Consider the following 19,203-nt stretch of genomic DNA (forward strand, 5'->3'; position numbering starts at 1 on the left):
ATGATCATGTTTTTTTCAAGTTATCGGCAATTGGCTGAAGCCTTATGGTTGTCTCTTTATTACATAAGATGCAAGCGTAATACAATTGCTTTACTTTATCGCTATGCGATAGCAATAGTTGCAGAAGCAATAGTTGGCGAGATGGCCATATGAAGACACGTTGATAAAGATCAAGATGATGAAGATCATGGTGTCATGCCGGTGATGATGGAGATCATGACAGTACTTTGGAGATGGAGATCAAAGGCGCAAGATGATCATGGCCATATCATGTCACATATATTGATTGCATGTGATGTTTATCTTTTATACATCTTATTTTGCTTAGCTCGGCGGTAGCATTATAAGATTATCTCTCACTAAATTTCAAGGTATAAGTGTTCTCCCTGATATGCACCATTGCGAAAGTTCTTCGTGCTGAGACACCACGTGATGATCGGGTGTGATAAGCTCTACGTTCAAATACAACAGGTGCAAGACAATTTTGCACACGCGGAATACTCAGGTTAAACTTGACGAGTCTAGCATATGCAGATATGGCCTCAGGACACTAGAGACCGAAAGGTCGAGCGTGAATCATATAGTAGATATGATCAACATAGTGATGTTCACCATTGAAAACTACTCCATCTCACGTGATGATCGGACATGGTTTAGTTGATTTGGATCCCATGATCATTTAGATGACTAGAGGGATGTCTATCTAAGTGGGAGTTCTTAACTAATATGATTAATTGAACTTTAATTTATCATGAACTTAGTCCTGATAGTATTTGCATAACTATGTTGTAGAACAATAGCTCGCAATGTAGCTCCCCGTTTATTTTGATATGTTCGTAGAGAAAAACTAAGTTGAAAGATGTTAGTAGCAATGATGCGGATTGCATCCGTGATCTGAGGATTATCCTCATTGCTGCATAGAAGAATTATGTCCTTGATGCAGACATTATGAACGTTTGGCGAGCTCGATATGATGACTACTTGATAGTCTAGTGCACCATGCTTTACGGCTTAGAATCGGGGCTTCAAAGACATTTTGAATGCCACGGAACATATGCGATGTTCCAAGAGTTGAAATTAGTATTTCAGACTCATGCCCATGTCGAAAGGTATGAGAACTTTGACAAGCACTTTGCCTACAAGATGGAGGAGAATAGCTCAGCTAGTGAGCATGTGCTCAGAATGTCTAAGTACTACAATCACTTGAATCAAGTGGGAGTTAATCTTCCAGATAAGATAGTGATTGACATAGTTCTCTAGTCACTATCACCAAGTTACTGGAACTTCGTGATGAACTATAATATGCAAGGGATAACGGAAATGATTCCCAAGCTCTTCGTGATGCTGAAATCGACGAAGGTAGAAATCAAGAAAAGCATCAAGTTTTGATGGTTGACAAGACCACTAGTTTCAAGATAAGGGCAAAGGGAAGAAGGGGAACTTCAAGAAGAACGGCAAGCAAGTTGCTGCTCAAGTGAAGAAGCCCAAGTCTAGACCTAAGCCTGAGACTAAGTGCTTCTACTGCGAAGGGACTGGTCACTGGAAGCAGAATTGCCCCAAGTATTTGGCAGATAAGAAGGATGGCAAAGTGCACAAAGGTATATTTGATATACATGTTATTGATGTGTACTTTACTAGTGTTTATAGCAACCCCTTAGTATTTGATACTAGTTTAGTTGCTGAGATTAGTAACTCGAAACGTGAGTTGCAGAATGAACAGAGACTAGTTAAGGGTGAAGTGATGATGTGTGTTGGAAGTGGTTCCAAGATTGATATGATCATCATCGCACACTCCCTATACTTTCGGGATTAGTGTTGAACCTAAATAAATGTTATTTGGTGCTTGCGTTAAGCTTGAATATGATTTGATCATGTTTATTGCAATACGGTTATTCATTTAAAGTCAGAGAATAATTGTTGTTCTTTTTACATGAATAAAACCTTCAATGGTCATACACCCAAGGTGAATGGTTTATTGAATCTCGATTGTAGTGATACACATATTCATAATATTGAAGCCAAAAGATGCAAAGTTAATAATGATAGTGCAACTTATTTGTGGTACTGCCGTTTAGGTCATATTGGTGTAAAGCGCATGAAGAAAATCCATGCTGATGGGCTTTTGGAATCACTTGATTATGAATCAATTGATGCTTGCGAACCATGCCTCATGGGCAAGATGACTAAGACTCCGTTCTCTGGAACAATGGAGCGAGCAACAGACTTGTTGGAAATTATACATACTGATGTATGCAGTTCGATGAGTGTTGAGGCTTGCGGCATGTATCGTTATTTTCTGACCTTCACAGATGATTTGAGTAAGATATGGGTATATCTTCTTGATGAAACATAAATCTGAAACATTTGAAAAGTTCAAATAATTTCAGAGTGAAGTGGAAAATCATCATAACAAGAAAATAAAGTTTCTACGATCTGATCGTGGAGGAGAATATTTGAGTTACGAGTTTGGTCTTCAATGAAAACAATGTGGAATAGTTTCACAAACTCATGCCACCTGGAACACCACAGCGTAATGGTGTGTCCGAACGCCATAACCGTACTTTATTTTATATAGTGCAATCTATGATGTCTCTTACCGATTTACCACTATCGTTTTGGGGTTATGCATTAGAGACAGCTGCATTCACATTAAAAAGGGCACCATCTAAATTCGTTGAGATGACACCATATGAACTGTGGTTTAGCAAGAAACCTAAGCTGTCATTTCTTAAAGTTTGGGGTTGCGATGCTTATGTGAAAAACTTTCATCTTGATAAGCTCAAACCCAAGTCGGAGAAGTGCGTCTTCATAGGATACCCAAAAGTAACTGTTGGGTACACCTTCTACCACAGATCCGAAGGCAACATATTTGTTGCTGAGAATGGACCCTTTCTAGATAAGGAGTTTCTGTCGAAATAAGTGAGTGGGAAGAAAGTAGAACTTGATGAGGTAACTGTACCCACTCCCTTATTGGAAAGTAGTTCATCACAGAAATCTATTCCTGTGACTCCTACACCAATTAGTGAGGAAGCTAATGATGATGCTCATGTAACTTCAGATCAAGTTACGACCAAACCTCGTAGGTAAACCAGAGTGAGATCCGCACCAGAGTGGTACGGTAATCCTGTTCTAGAAATCATGTTACTAGACCGTGATGAACCTATGAACTATGAGGAAGCAATGATGAGCCCAGATTCTGCGAAATGGCTTGAGGCCGTGAAATTTAAGATGGGATCCATGTATGAGAACAAAGTATGGACTTTGATTGACTTTCCTGATGATCGGTGTGTCATTAAGAATAAATGGATCTTCAAGAAGAAGACAGCCGCTGATAGTAGTGTTACTATCTACAAAGCTCGAATTGTCGCAAAATGTTTTCGACAAGTTCAAGGTGTTGACTACGATGGGATTTTCTCACTCGTATCGATGCTTAAAAGTCTGTCTGAATCATGTTACCAGTTGCCGCATTTTATGGAATCTGGCAAATGGATGTCAAAACTGTATTTCTTAATGGATTTCTAAAAAGAAGAGTTGTATATGATGCAACCAGAAGGTTTTGTCGATCCTAAAGGTGCTAACAAAGTGAGCAAGCTCCAGCGATCCTTCTATGGACTAGTGCAAGCATCTCGGAGTTGGAATATATCCTTTGATAAAGTGATCAAAGCATATGGTTTTATATAGACTTGCGGTGAAGCCTGTATTTACAAGAAAGTGAGTGGGAGCACTACTGCATTTCTGATAAGTATATGTGAATGACATATTGTTGATCGGAAATAATGTAGACTTTTCTGGAAAGCATAAAGGAGTGTTTGAAAAGAGTTTTTCAAAGAAAGACCTCGATGAAGATGCTTACATATTGAGCATCAAGATCTATAGAGATAGATTAAAACACTTGATAAGTTTTTTCAATGAGTACATACCTTGACAAGATTTTGAAGTACTTCAAAATGGAACAGTCAAAGAAAGAGTTCTTACCTGTGTTACAAGGTGTGAAATTGAGTAAGACTCAAAGCCCGACCATGGCAGAAGATAGAAAGGGAATGAAAGTCATTCCCTATGCCTCAGCCATAGTTTCTATAAAGTATGCCATGTTGTGTACCAGATCTATTGTATACCCTACACTGAGTTCAGCAAGGGAGTACAATAGTGATCTAGGAGTAGATCACTAGACAGTGGTCAAAATTATCCTTAGTGGAATAAGGATATGTTTCTCGATTATGGAGGTGACAAAAGGTTCATCGTAAAGGGTTACGTCGATGCAAATTTTGAAATTAATCCAGATGACCCTAAGTCTCAATATGGATACATTTTTAAAGTGGGAGCAATTAGCTAGAGTAGCTCCGTGCAGAGCATTGTTGACATAGAAATTTGCAAAATACATATGGATATGAATGTGGCAGACCCATAGACTAAACTTCTCTCACAAGCAAAACATGATCAGACCTTAGTACTCTTTGGGTGTTAATCACATATTGATGTGAACTAGATTATTGACTCTAGTAAACCCTTTGGGTGTTGGTCACATGACGATGTGAACTATGTGTATTAATCACATGGTGATGTGAACAATTGGTGTTAAATCACATGGCGATGTGAACTAGATTATTGACTCTAGTGCAAGTGGGACACTGAAGGAAATATTCCCTAGAGGCAATAATAAATTTATTATTTATTTCCTTATTTCATGATAAATGTTTATTATTCATGCTAGAATTGTATTAACCGGAAACATGATACATGTGTGAATACATAGACAAACAGAGTGTCACTAGTATGCCTCTACTTGACTAGCTCGTTAATCAAAGATGGTTATGTTTCCTAGCCATAGACATGAGTTGTCATTTGATTAATGGGATCACATCATTAGGAGAATGATGTGATTGACTTGACCCATTCCGTTAGCTTAGCACTTGATCATTTAGTATGTTGCTTTTGCTTTCTTCATGACTTATACATGTTCCTACGACTATGAGATTATGCAACTCCCATTTACTGGAGGAACACTTTGTGTGCTACCATACGTCACAACGTAAGTGGGTGATTATAAAGGTGCTCTACAGGTGTCTCCGAAGGTACTTGTTGGGTTGGCATATTTCGAGATTAGGATTTGTCACTCTGATTAGCGGAGAGGTATCTCTGGGCCCACTCGGTAATGCACATCACTATAAGCCTTGCAAGCATTGTAACTAATGAGTTAGTTGTGGTATGATGTATAACGGAATGAGTAAAGAGACTTGCCGGTAATGAGATTGAACTAGGTATTGAGATACCGACGATCGAATCTCGGGCAAGTAACATACGGATGACAAAGGGAACAACGTATGTTGTTATGCGGTTTGACCAATAAAGATCTTCGTAGAATATGTAGGATCCAATATGAGCATCCAGGTTCCGCTATTGGTTATTGACCGGAGACGTGTCTCGGTCATGTCTACATAGTTCTCGAACCCGTAGGGTCTTCACGCTTAACGTTCGGTGACGATTTGTATTATGAGTTTATGTGTTTTGATGTACCGAAGGTAGTTCGGAGTCTCGGATATGATCATGGACATAGCGAGGAGTCTCGAAATGGTCGAGACATAAAGATCGATATATTGGACGACTATGTTCGGACACCGGAATAGTTTCGGGGAGTTTCAGACATATACCGGAGTACCGGGGGGTTACCGGAACCCCCCGGGGAGTTTAATGGGCCAAGATGGGCCTTAGTGGAGAATAGGGGGGCGGCGCCCCCCTTTCCTTCCTCTCTCTCTCTCCTTCCCTTCCTTCCCCCTCCTACTCCAACTAGGAAAAGAGTGAGTCCTACTCCCGGTGGGAGTAGGACTCCTCCCTGGCGCGCCCTCCCCTGGCCGGCCACCTCCTCCCCCTGGTCCTTTATATACGGGGGAAGGGGGCACCTCTAGACACAACAATTGATCTCTTGATCTCTTAGCCGTGTGCGGTGCTCCCCTCCACCATATTCCACCTCGATTATATCATAGCGATGCTTAGGCGAAGCCCTGCGTCGGTAACAACATCATCACCGTCACCACACCGTCATGCTGATGGAACTCTCCCGTGAAGCTCTGCTGGATCGGAGTTCGCGGGACTTCATCGAGCTAAAGGTGTGCTGAACTCGGAGGTGCCATACGTTCGGTACTTGGATCGGTCGGATCGTGAAGACGTATGACTACATCATCTGCGTTGTGCTAACGCTTCCGCTTTCGGTCTACGAGGGTATGTAGACAACACTCTCCCCTCCCGTTGCTATGCGTCACCATGATCCTGTGTGTGCGTAGGAAAATTTTGAAATTACTACATTCCCCAACAGCTGGTGCTGGCTACGGGCTCCTGGAGATGCGTTGAGCGCGGTGGTGTGCTTGGCTTCGAGCTACAACGGCTCCAGCCACGGCGGCGACTAGGCACGGCGGCGAGGAGTTATCTTCTCCGATGGCCGTGGTGGTTAGAGGACGCGGACGAGTGTGGGGAGAGAGGGGAAAGGGGCAGGGGGCTCACGGTGCGTCGTTTGTCGGCGTCGGATGGCTCGGGGAAGCACCAGATGTGAGGAACGGGTGCCGGTGATCTCGCGGCTGTAGGTTGAAGAAGGCCGTGTTGGCGACGCTGCGCTGCGTCCCGGCTTGTTTCATTCGGCTTGGAGACGAGGTGCTCGACGACGAAGCTTCTAGACGCGGCGGCTCAGCGGAGGGGGCTTGGTGGCCACGGTGAACGATGACGGTGGCGACGGCGCATTCGGGTGTGCTCGGTAGAGGGAGCAGAGGAGGAGGAGGGGGTCCAGGAAGAGACGGAGAGACAGAGAGGGCTGCGGGGCATCTCCAAACGCATCGGGTAGGCTCGGGGGCACCTCGATGGCAAGCAGGAGGTGGCCAGGGGTGGCTGCGCGAGAGTCGACACGCAGCAGCTCCTACTAGCGCCAGGAAGAAGACGACTCAGCCCCTGGGCTGGGCTGCTTTTGTTGGACCAGATGCTACAGGAGTGGGCCAGGTAAGTTTGGTAAGGTTTTTTCTCTTTCTCTTTCCCATTTATTTCTGTTTTCTATTTCTGACATTTGTTTTTGATTTAGTTTTCAAACTAAATCAAATTTACTGCTTCTGATAAATATTGTGTGGGCTAGTTGAGCTATTCCAGAGCCCCACACAAATTTACAGAATTATTGGACTTCTATTAAGTATATAGCAAATATAAATCCAATGCAAATAGTTATTGCATTAACTCCAAATGCCCAAAATAAATATTTATGAGCTCCTAGAAATATTGGTTTGAATTTTACCTCTGGCCAATATTTTCAAGAGAAAACATGAACATTTTCTTGGACCTGTTTGAAGCAATTTTTATCTTGGTCATTGTCGGTGTCAAAACCGGCGGATCTCGGGTAGGGGGTCCCGAACTGTGCGTCTAGGCCGGATGGTAACAGGAGGCAAGGGACACGAAGTTTTACCCAGGTTCGGGCCTTCTTGATGGAGGTAAAACCCTACGTCCTGCTTGATTAATATTGATGATATGGGTGTTACAAGAGTAGATCTACCACAAGATTAGAGAGGCTAAACCCTAGAAGCTAGCCTACGGTATGATTGTATGTTGTGATTGTTGTCCTACGAACTAAAACCCTCCGGTTTATATAGACACGTAGAGGGTTAGGGTTACACAAGGTCGGTTACAAAGGAGGAGATATCCATATACGTATTGCCTAGCTTGCCTTCCACGCCAAGTAGAGTCCCATCCGGACACGAGACGAAGTCTTCAATCTTGTATCTTCATAGTCTAACAGTCCGGCCAATGGAGATAGTCCGGCTGTCCGGAGACCCCCTAATCCAGGACTCCCTCAGTAGCCCCTGAACCAGGCTTCAATGACGACGAGTCCGGCGCGCAGTTGTCTTCGGCATTGCAAGGCGGGTTCCTTCTTCGAATACATTACAGAAGAAGTTGAATACGAGGATAGTGTCCGACCTTGCAAAATAAATTCCACATTCCACCGCAGAGAGAATAACGTTTTCGCATATCTAATTTGCTGGCTTGTTTTGACAACATGACATCATGTCATGGCCCGGTGACTATTCGAACCGTTTCTTTTAACGAGCCCCGCACATAACGCGAGGCAGTTTTTCGACACGTCTTGTCAAAGCAGAGATCGTGTCCCCTTATTATGAGATTCTCATCAATATGAGCGTGGGTAACCCAACCGCGCCATCAATTGCAGCGCTTGGGGGATAAGCGAGTTTTACTAGGCAAGTGGGGACGTTTAATTTTGTCCGCCCATATAAAGGGATAAGGATTCACCTTTCTATCCACGCCTTCTTCCTCCTCTGCTCATCCGCTCCCGCACACTCGAGCTCTAGCGCCCAAGTCCTCACTTCCATATCAACCTTCTCCAACCATGTCCGGAGCGGGAGGAAAGTGGATGGTCTCCTCCGTCACGGAGGGGGGCGTCAAGAAACTAAGGAGAGCCGGATACCTGCACGACAATATCGTGCACCGGCTCCCAGATGAGGGACAGCTCATCCCCACCCCCGAGCATCATGAGGGGGTGGTATTCCTCACCCATTTCGTCCGTGGACTGGGATTCCCTCTCCATCCCTTCGTCCGTGGGCTCATGTTTTATTACGGCTTGGATTTCCACGATCTGGCCCCGAACTTCATCCTCAACATCTCGGCGTTCATCGTCGTGTGCGAGGCCTTCCTCCGCATCAAGCCCCACTTCGGCTTATGGCTGAAGACCTTCAATGTCAAGCCAAAGGTAGTGAGCGGCCGCTAGGCAGAGTGTAGAGGTGCCATGGTGGGCAAGATGCCCAACATCACATGGCTCGAGGGCACCTTCGTGGACACCATAAAGGGGTGGCAATCGGGGTGGTTCTATATCACCGAGCCGCGCGACCCCGCATGGGTAGCGGCCCCCGAGTTCCGATCTGGCATCCCCATGTGGCTCACCTCCTGGAAAGAGAAGGGCCTATCCTGGGGTAATTCAAAAGAGCTGACCGGACTCCAGTCATGTATTCAGAACATGGTGGATAACAAGCTCAAGCTGTCAACATAGTCCAGGTTATGATCGTTCGCCGGATACTCCCGTGCTAACAACAGGAGTTTACCTTGTGGGAGTTCAATCCGGCGCATCACCGAACTCTGAACAGGCTCTTCGACACGACTCATGAAGATGCCTGGAGGGTGCTGTTCAAGGGCGTTGCGGTCCCTCCCCCCATTACTGAGGATCGCGGATTCAGCGCGAAGCGCCACGCCAGTGCGGTAAGTTGTTTTTCCTTTCACAGGATACTTGTTTTCTATATAGATTGATTCTACGCGGGATCTAAACTTCCGTGCCGCTAACAGGACTGGCAAAAGATGGCTGGACAAATCGACTGTCCGGCTCCCTTGCCCGAAGGCCCTGCAGACACCCTTCTGCTGAAGATGTTGACTCCGGCCCCTTATAAGGTGCTGGAGAAGACCCAGAAGGCCAAGGGAGCTCGAAAGAGTTCTCGACGCCAGGCGTCATCGGACTCACCGTCCAATGAGTCTGCGGCACACTCTTCCCCTGAAGACAAGGAAGAGGAAGAAGAGGCTCCCCCACCATCTGGGGGACACAAGAAAAGGAAGGCGGCCCCAACTGGGAAAGCCGGAGGGTCCAAGAAGGGAAGGACACTCCTTCCGGACAGCTCCACCGTCGCCGACGAAAGTGAAGATGAGTGGTTGCCCAGGGCCAGGCCCCAGGGGAGATCGTAAGTATTCGGATACCAAAGTAACCCATAGGATTCCTTTGTCGCATTGCTTTCCCTAACGCCGAACTCAATTGTGCAGGCCGCCCCGAGCCAATATCGAGGTATCCTCGGACGGCTCCCTGGGCGCGTCGGACATGGATAGCGATCTAGTCCCGACCGCCACCTCCCCTCATCCAGCCGACGACACCGAGGTGTTGTCTCAAGAGGCACCGGATCGAGGGGGGACAGTCCCGGAGGCGCCTCAAGGCGACCTTCCGGACTCCGGGAGCCGAGGGGATGGGGTCCCCGAGAGTTCCGAGTTCGGCCCTCAGCCGAACACTATGCCGGACCCTCCAACGGCTCCGAGCTCGGGTAGGCGGTCCCCTTCTAAGGAGGGTGAGACGCCTGTGCCGGTGACCTCTGTCCATCCAGAGGTGCCGGACACTATGTTGGAAGCGCTTCGCAGCGCTTCCATCAAGGAGGAGCACCGCACTATCATGAGTGCGGTGATCCAGAAGGTTCAGTCCACCAAGAGCGGATTGACTGAAGCATGTACTAGCCTTCTAACAGGCTTCGAGGTAAGTGTTTTAAAATGTAGTAGAAATATTACCACATAGACAGTAGCCCCTGATGCTTTATTTGGTGTTCACCAAGAAAAGCCGAACAGAGGATCAAATAATATCGCAGGAGTCTAATATAAGTATGTCGCTATGCATATGCAGGCTTCGCTATTGGCGTCCACCGCACTGACTGCGGAGGTCGCCGTACTAAAGGAGGCCCTCGAGGGGTCCCAAAAAGATCTCGGCCTTGCTAAGAGGCAGCTTGAGGAGAACAAGGGTAAGTAATACCCCGTCTATAGATGAGAAAAAGGACGTGATTGCTAAATGACAGGATCATTGTACGTTTGCCAGGGGCCACGACCGAGGTGGCGACCCTGAAGCAAGCGTTGTCCCAGGCCGAAGAGAAGGCGGCCCAGGAGTGCACCAAGCGAGAGAGGCACGAGGCTCGGGTGGGAGAGGTGCAGCAAGAGCTCCAGGCTCTCGTGACGAAGCATGAGGCGTTGGAGCTAGACTTGAAGACGCGAGAGTCTGAGCTTGCCGCGGCCCGTGAGAGCGCAAAGAGTGCCAAGGCCGAAGCCCAAAAGGCCCTCCAAGAGGTCGACGCGATGAAGAAGATAGCGGCGGGTAAGGCTTTCTATATGCAAAGCAAGCATGTAAAAGTAATTTACCGATTACTTACCCGGATCCGGAGCTCTTTAGGAGCATTCGCAGATTTGCCTCGCAGTGTGTCCGATGCCACACAATTTTACCAGGCTGAGAATGGAAGCTCGACGGAGAAGCTATTTTGGTCTTAGTACACTGAGGCCGAACATCCGGTGCCGATGAGTGACCAGCTGAAGTAGATGGCCGAGCTACATAAGGTGGCCGATCAGGCCATGAAGGGCTTCATAATCCGGCTGTGGCCTGGCGATGCCCTTCCGAATAGCTTCTTTGGCCTGGTGAGGCGGCTTGTGGATGCCTGCCCACGGCTGGAGGTCGTCAAGCAATCCGTCTGCATTGAAGGTGCACGCCGGGCCTTCGCCCGTGTAAAAACGTAGTGGGTCAAGCTAGATGCCGTGAAGCTGATCAAGGAGGGGCCGCCGGAGGGTAAGGAGCACCGCCACCCCGAGATGTACTACGAGGGTGTTCTGCCGGGCGCCCGTCTTATCGCGGATGAGTGTTCGCAAAATGTAATATTTGAATGAGACTTGCTCGTTTTTTTATCCTGTGAGATGAAAACTTGTTTCATATGCGCTATGCAACGCTTGTGTGAATTTAAAATATTACCTTCTGTTTGGATGTTTATCCAATCTGAGAGATGGCTAGTCCTCGGCTTCTGCCCCCATACCACGAGTGCTGGGGTGTTCGGGATAAACCTGAGCACTCTTGTTCCCATGTTTGGGTCCTTCGAGGGAGGTTCTCAGCACAACGAACAAGGAAACCAGACTAATAATGCTTTATCACTCTCACTTAGCCATAAAATTCTATAATTTTAAATTTTGGCGAAGCTCCTGGTATTCGGAAGGCCGAATTCGGGGCGCGATACACGCCTGTAAGCCGGACGGAGCTGGCCCCTCGCCCTAAGCGGCATAAGTCTTTAGGGACTCGAAAAACCTCGCCGAACAGTGACCAGTCTCTCGCCTTATCATGACAGTCAGTTTTAGCTTTCTCTACTGAGGTGCTCGGCCCAGCAGAACCGGGGCACAATCGTAGTAGTCCTCCTAGCGCTACCTTAGCCGATAGAGCGGAACGTAAGGTACCAAAACATAGGAGCCGGGCAAACCCAACATTTGACCAAAGACATGATTCGGAGCTGATGCATATAATGCTATAAGTTCGGGGTGCCGCACTTGTGAAAGTGTTCGGACTTTTCACACCATATTTTGGGTACGTAAGCCCCTGGTGCGTCGGCCGTACCAGAGTGTATGGTTGCAAGGCGTCGTTAATGAACACACACACACACATACACACACACACACACACACACACACACACACACACACACACACACATATATATATATATATATAACAAAAACGCAATAATAGTCGTAATGTCACGCATTGTATATTGAAAAATTGCATTAAAGCAGAGTGATACAGATAGTGTAACAAGCAAAAGAGTAGGACTATGTCCCTTCCAAGGGCGAGTTGAGGAATTATATGAAATCTGTAATCCACCTGGGAATTCCGTAGTTGTCGGCCTCCTTGGTTGCTGTATCATGTGTTCGGCAATAGAGCTGCCGGACAGCGTTTCCAGAGATTGAAGTCCTGAAAGAAAAAGAAAAATAACCAAACGGGAAGCCCCTGGTGCGGTTTAGGCCGCGTTTTGGGGCGTGCCGTGGTGGTGCCCCCCCCCCCTCCCCACCTGTGCCCATGGTATTTTTAATGCGTAACTATGTACGCACGGCACGAACAACGCCGTTGGGCTAGGATTGGGGTGGCCGCCGTATTGCTACGTGAGCTCAGATCGCGCCAGGCGGTCTGTCTGCCGATTGTCCCAAGCGCGCTTGAAGGTGTCCGGGCTTTGAAACGCCGAACTGGTAGATTGCCTTGAGAGGCTGCTTTGCGCTTCTGCTGCAAGGACCGCGGTGTGCTCCTCTGTTCGGAGAGAGCGCTCTATGTTTCGGTTGACTGTAATAACTCCGCGAGGTCCTGGCATCTTGAGCTTGAGGTATGCATAATGTGGCACCGCATTGAATCTAGCGAATGCGGTTCGTCCGAGCAGCGCATGGTAACCACTGCGGAACGGGACTATATCGAAGATTAACTCTTCGCTTCGGAAGTTATCCGGGGATCCGAAGACCACTTCCAGTGTAATTGAGCCTGTGTAGTGGGCCTCTATGCCTGGAATGACGCCTTTAAAGGTCGTCTTTGTGGGCTTGATCCTTGAGGGGTCTATACCCATTTTGCGCATTGTGTCCTGATAAAGCAGGTTTAGGCTGCTGCCGCCGTCCATAAGGACTCGAGTGAGGTGAAATCCGTCGATGATTGGGTCTCGGACCAGTGCGGCGAATCCGCCGTGACGGATACTAGCGGGGTGGTCCCTGCGATTGAAGGTGATCGGACAGGAGGACCAAGGATTGAACTTTGGGGCGACTGGCTCCAACGCATATCCGTCCCTGAGCGCACGCTTCCGCTCCCTCTTGGGGATGTGGGTTGCGTATATCATGTTCACCGTTCGCACTTGCGGGGGAAACCTCTTCTGTCCTCTGGTGTGCGGCTGCCGGGGTTCTTCCTCGTCTTCGCTATGTGGCCCCTTGTCCTTGTTTTCGGTGATTAACTTGCCGGCCTGCTTGAACACCCAACAATCCCTATTGGTGTGATTGGTTGGCTTATCTGGGGTGCCGTGTATTTGACACAAGCGATCGTGTATACGGTCCAAGCTGGACGGACCCTGCGTACTTTGTTTGAATGGCTTTTTCTGCTGACCGGGTTTAGAGCCTTTGAATCCGGCATTGACTGCCGTATCCTCAGTACTTTTGCTGTTAATGCGGCGCTTATGCTTGTTGCAACGTGACCTGCTGTTGGCGTCCTTGGCATCTAAGGTACCATGGTTCTTTGATATGTTGTTACTGCGAGCCAACCAGTTGTCTTCTCCCGCACAAAAGCGGGTCATGAGCGTCGTGAGGGCTGCCATAGATTTCGGCTTTTCCTGACCAAGATGCCGGGCTAGCCACTCGTCTCGGATGTTGTGCTTGAAAGCCGCTCAGGCCTCCGCATCCGGACAGTCGACGATTTGATTTTTCTTTGTAAGGAACCGAGTCCAGAATTGCCTGGCCTACTCCTCTGGCTGCTGAATTATGTGGCTCAAGTCATCGGCGTCTGGTGGTCGCACATAAGTGCCCTGAAAGTTGTCGAGGAATGTGGCTTCCAGATCTTCCCAACAGCTAATGGAGTCTGCTGGCAAGCTATTAAGCCAATGCCGCGCTGGTCCTTTGAGTTTTAGTGGGAGGTATGTGAGGGCATGTAAGTCATCACCGCGGGCCATGTGGATGTGGAGGAGGAAGTCCTCAATCCATACTGCGGGATCTGTTGTGCCGTCGTATGATTCAATGTTTATAGGTTTGAAACCTTCTGGGAATTGATGTTCCATTACTTCGTCTGTGAAGCATAAGGGGTGTGCGGCGCCTCTGTATTGGGCTATGTCGCGACGCAGCTCGTATGGGTCCTGCCCGCTGTGTTCAGCCCGGCCGGATTTGCTTTTACTGTATCCGACGTGACCTTTACCGTCTCGTAGAGTGGTGCGCCCTCGTGATCCATAGATCGATCTTGAATGCTTTGCTTTGTCCTCCAATATGTCTCGCAGGTCTGGCGTATCTCCCCATGCCTTTTTATTTGGATGGCGTTGGGGTGGAGGCTGAGCTTTCGGCAGGAATGCCTCTCTATCGCGGCCACGAGGTGGCCGATCAGCCGTATCATACGCTTCTTCCTCCAGTCGGGGTAGTAACCTGTGCCTTGGGTAACTCTTAGAGGGACGCTCGAGTTTATATTCCTCGGTTGCGAGGACTTCAGTCCATTTGTCAGCTAGCAGATCTTGATCAGCTTGAAGTTGCTGCTGCTTTTTCTTCAGGCTATTTATCGTGGCCATAAGCCTGCGCTTGAAGCGCTCTTGTTCGACAGGATCCTCTGGTACGACGAATTCATCGTCGCCGAGGCTTGCCTCGTCTTCGGAGGGGGGCATGTAATTGTCATCCTACTCCTCTCCACCAGCCGCTCTCTCAGGAGAGCTGGCTCCTTCATCCTCCTGATCTAACTCTTGCTGGAGGGGGTTTTCGTTGTCTTCGGCGCTATCTAGAGTGTTATTATCTCCTGTGCCGGTATCACCACTTTTGCTTTGGCGGGACTTAGAGCGGCGCCGCTGACATCGGCGCTTGGGTTGCTTCTTGGAGGGGTCATCCTTCGCTATCTCGTCGCCGTTGCCTTCATTGGATGTATCCACCATGTATATGTCATACGACGAGGTGGCTTTCTAGTGCCCTATAGGTGCTGGTTCATGTTCGTCTCCGACATCGTCGTCCATACTGTCGATGTCTTCGGAGTCGAAGTCGAGCATGTCGGTTAAATCATCGACAGTGGCTACAAAGTGGGTGGTGGGTGGGCGTCGAATTTCTTCGTCGTCCGCATCCCAGTCCTGTTGGCCATGATCCGGCCAGGGCTCTCCTGACAAAGAGAGAGACCTTAGTGAATTCAGAATGTCACCAAAGGGCGAGTGCTGAAAGATATCCGCAGCGGTGAATTCCGTGATCGGCGCCCAGTCGGATTCAATTGGCACGGGCGCGGATGGTTCGGGGTCCGGAGGAGAGTCCGGCACCTTGGAGTCGCGGGCTACGCAGAGGATTATGCTGGTGTTTGGCTCGATCGCCGTTGAGACTGCAGCCCCTGAGGCCGTGTCTAGCCACCCGTCCTCAATTGGCGCAGCTGGCTCCGAGCTAAGGGTCGGAGCTGATGCGGGCGCGGCCTCTGGGGTACGGTCCGATGGCAGAGCTAGGTCATACCCATCGCGACTGTGTGGCGCGCCCGGCTGTGGCTCGAAACCGTCGAAGATCAAGTCCCCACGGATGTTGGCTGTGTAATTCAAACTTCCAAATCTGACCTGATGGCCAGGGGCGTAGCTTTCAATCTGCTCCAGATGGCCAAGCGAATTAGCCCGCAGTGCAAAGCCGCCGAATACGAAGATCTGTCCGGGGAGAAAAGTCTCACCCTAGACCGCATGCCCACAGTGCAAAGCTGCCGAATACGAAGATCTGTCCGGGGAGAAAAGTCTCACCCTGGACCGCATCACTATCGATGATAGTAGGGGCCATCAAGCCTAACGGCGACGACACAGAGGAACTCTTAATGAAAGCACCAATGTCGGTGTCAAAACCGGCGGATCTCGGGTAGGGGGTCCCGAACTGTGCGTCTAGGCCGTATGGTAACAGGAGGCAAGGGACACGAAGTTTTTACCCAGGTTCGGGCCCTCTTGATGGAGGTAAAACCCTGCGTCCTGCTTGATTAATATTGATGATATGGGTGTTACAAGAGTAGATCTACCACGAGATCAGAGAGGCTAAACCCTAGAAGCTAGCCTACGGTATGATTGTATGTTGTGATTGTTGTCCTACGGACTAAAACCCTCCGGTTTATATAGACACCGGAGAGGGTTAGGGTTACACAAGGTCGGTTACAAAGGAGGAGATATCCATATACGTATTGCCTAGCTTGCCTTCCACGCCAAGTAGAGTCCCATCCGGACACGAGACAAAGTCTTCAATCTTGTATCTTCATAGTCTAACAGTCCGGCCAATGGAGATAGTTCGGCTGTCCGGAGACCCCCTAATCCAGGACTCCCTCAGTCATTTTCAGAAATGATTTCTGAGGCTTTCACATGTCCCCATTTCAAATTCATTGAAATTTTAACATGATGCACACATGACATAGCTAGTCTAGGTTATACCAGAACTAGGGATGTGACACCGAAATTCTTCTTCAAGCTGATTTCCTGCAAAAAAGATCCATAAGGCACATGCGAAAATGTAGAAGTTCAAATTTTCATGTGATATCATAGACAGTACCTCATCCTGGGAACTAGACCAGTGCATAACAAGGTTTTTCCATTCAATGTCTTCTAAATTTAGCACATGAGACTTCACGGGAAATTTGTTTATAGACTTGCCATCAAAGTGTGATTTCCTCAGGTAACACTGATACTGCTGCAATGCTTCCTTGAAAAGCGCAAGCAAGCCTTGCTCGTCATGACTATCGAGGTTGACCCTCGCCTACTTACAACAATGTAATGTAAATCATTGATGTGTTCAATCAGCAGAAAACAAGAAAATAATTACCATGAATAATAGCACTTACACGTAAGTGGGATAGGAAGATGTGAAAATGGTGTTTGTCTTCACTATAATCTTCCCATGATGGGAATATATGCATGTAGTCCCTAACAACATTGAAAGCATTCTCTTTAAAACTGGGAATAATTGGAATGGGGTTCCAATATGCAGGAATTGGCCGTCTCTGCAGTTGGGATAGGTCTTCGGCCGGTGGTCTTGCTATACTTCTTGGTGGAGTGGGATTTTTCTGTGGTACGGCTGGTGCTATGGCAACTGAAATCGGCATACCTTTAGTTTGAGTGCAGGTCATATGTGGTGAGGCTAGTGGTGTGGCCATTGAAGTATGGGTACAGTCTGCTGGAGTCGGTCCTACGTTTTGTGTCACTGGTTGTACAGCCAATATAAGTGGGGTGCTATCTGATTTCTCTGGCACCACCACGCTTTTCAAGGACTTTGCTGGTGCTCCTTCAGGTTCGGCAATCACCCTCTTCCTTTTTTATGTCTGATGCACAAGAACAACATTTGAGTGGAAAAACATGGTATGATGACAGATGGAATATGTATTGATAATGGATGGGTATGGCATCTTGACATATATGATGAGTAAACTAAGCACATGGCGGTGCAACAAAGTAGAAGAAATGCAAGACAATATATGCAAGATACACGCAATTAATAAAACCTTGCCAAATTAGAACAAGCACCTTGATGGGTAAACAGGACAAGTCATCTGCCTTTGACTCCTCGAGGTTAGAATAGTCATTAGGATCATATTATGAACAAAAATCTACAGGTGGGGAGCGTATGAGTCTCATTGCATCCAGAATGGCACTCAATGCCTTGGTGCCAATTTTGTACGTCGTTGCAGTGTTCCACAATATTCTTCTGATGTGCGGATTCTGATATTCACTGTAATTATGTGTAATATCTGAGAACCATGAAAACATAAATAGTAGTGAGATTATCTTTGTAATGCAGATGATATTCTAATATAGGGGCGCCCCTGTAAACCCTTGTGTGCTATCACTGGATTCTAATGAGAGAGCTCATGTGTGTTGTAATATGGTGCGTGCATTAATATAATCTGGCACAAGTACACAAAAAATAGGTTACAGAAGTAAGGATAGTTGGCAGATGATAGGTTCATAATATACTGTATAGAGAGTTTATTGCCAAACCATGATAACAAGAGCACACAACAACTAGGCAGATCGTAGTGTACATAAATGGAGTACACCATAACCACGATATATAAATCGGGAAAGTGGAACTGGCTAGAAAATACGATGTTGTATTGTCGCTATTAATTGAAAGCCTATCGATTACAGGCCAGCTCTATCAGCTGTTGACTGCAGATGTCCCTGCTCCCCTTCCGGACAAGGAACATATTATACGTACTAAATACAGAATAACAAAAGAGGAACATGTTAAAGAACAGAAGAGGAAGCATATTCTTGAAGTTCCGCTGCATTGCATACAATGTTGGTTTCCCACTCATGATGAATCACAACACCCAAATAAATGCAATTCCATGCCGTCTCTCTATATGTGGCCACATGCATTTGGAAAATAAAGTGGGAGCATTACCTGACCAATTAAATGTGTGTCTGTTAACTAATATCATTATCATATCACAATTCGTATTTGAAGTAGTAAGCTTTGGACTTATGATTGGTGTGTTGTTTAGCTTTAAGAGTGGACTGTTGCTAGTGCGACACATAGCAGCTACACAGATCATAGTGTAGATATAACGGGAAAACCGTAAGCATCAGGAGTAAAATCAGCAAAGTGGAACTTGCTGGAATATATGTGCTAGTATTGCCGGTACGGCTAGAAAGCCTTCAGATACCAGCTCTCTTCAACTGAAGGTGTGGTACTGTTAATATTAGTGTAACTCTCAAAGGCGACACAACACCATGCATTTCCTTGCTAATCTTATAGGATTCAAGTGGGCAGGCCACTACAAATCCTATTCCTATGTTTACAAAATCCTACGAATCAAAGAGGCCCGAAGAGTTCAAAGTGTCCATCACAACCGACCGTATAGACCTCTACACTGCAAATGTCCCTGCTCATCTTCACTACAAGGAACATACTGTACTACTATCATACTCCCTCCGTTCCAAAATATAAGTCTTTGTAGAGATTTCCACTATGGATC

Source organism: Triticum aestivum, chromosome 5A (assembly GCF_018294505.1).
Source record: "Triticum aestivum cultivar Chinese Spring chromosome 5A, IWGSC CS RefSeq v2.1, whole genome shotgun sequence".
NCBI classification, from domain to species: Eukaryota; Viridiplantae; Streptophyta; class Magnoliopsida; order Poales; family Poaceae; genus Triticum; species Triticum aestivum.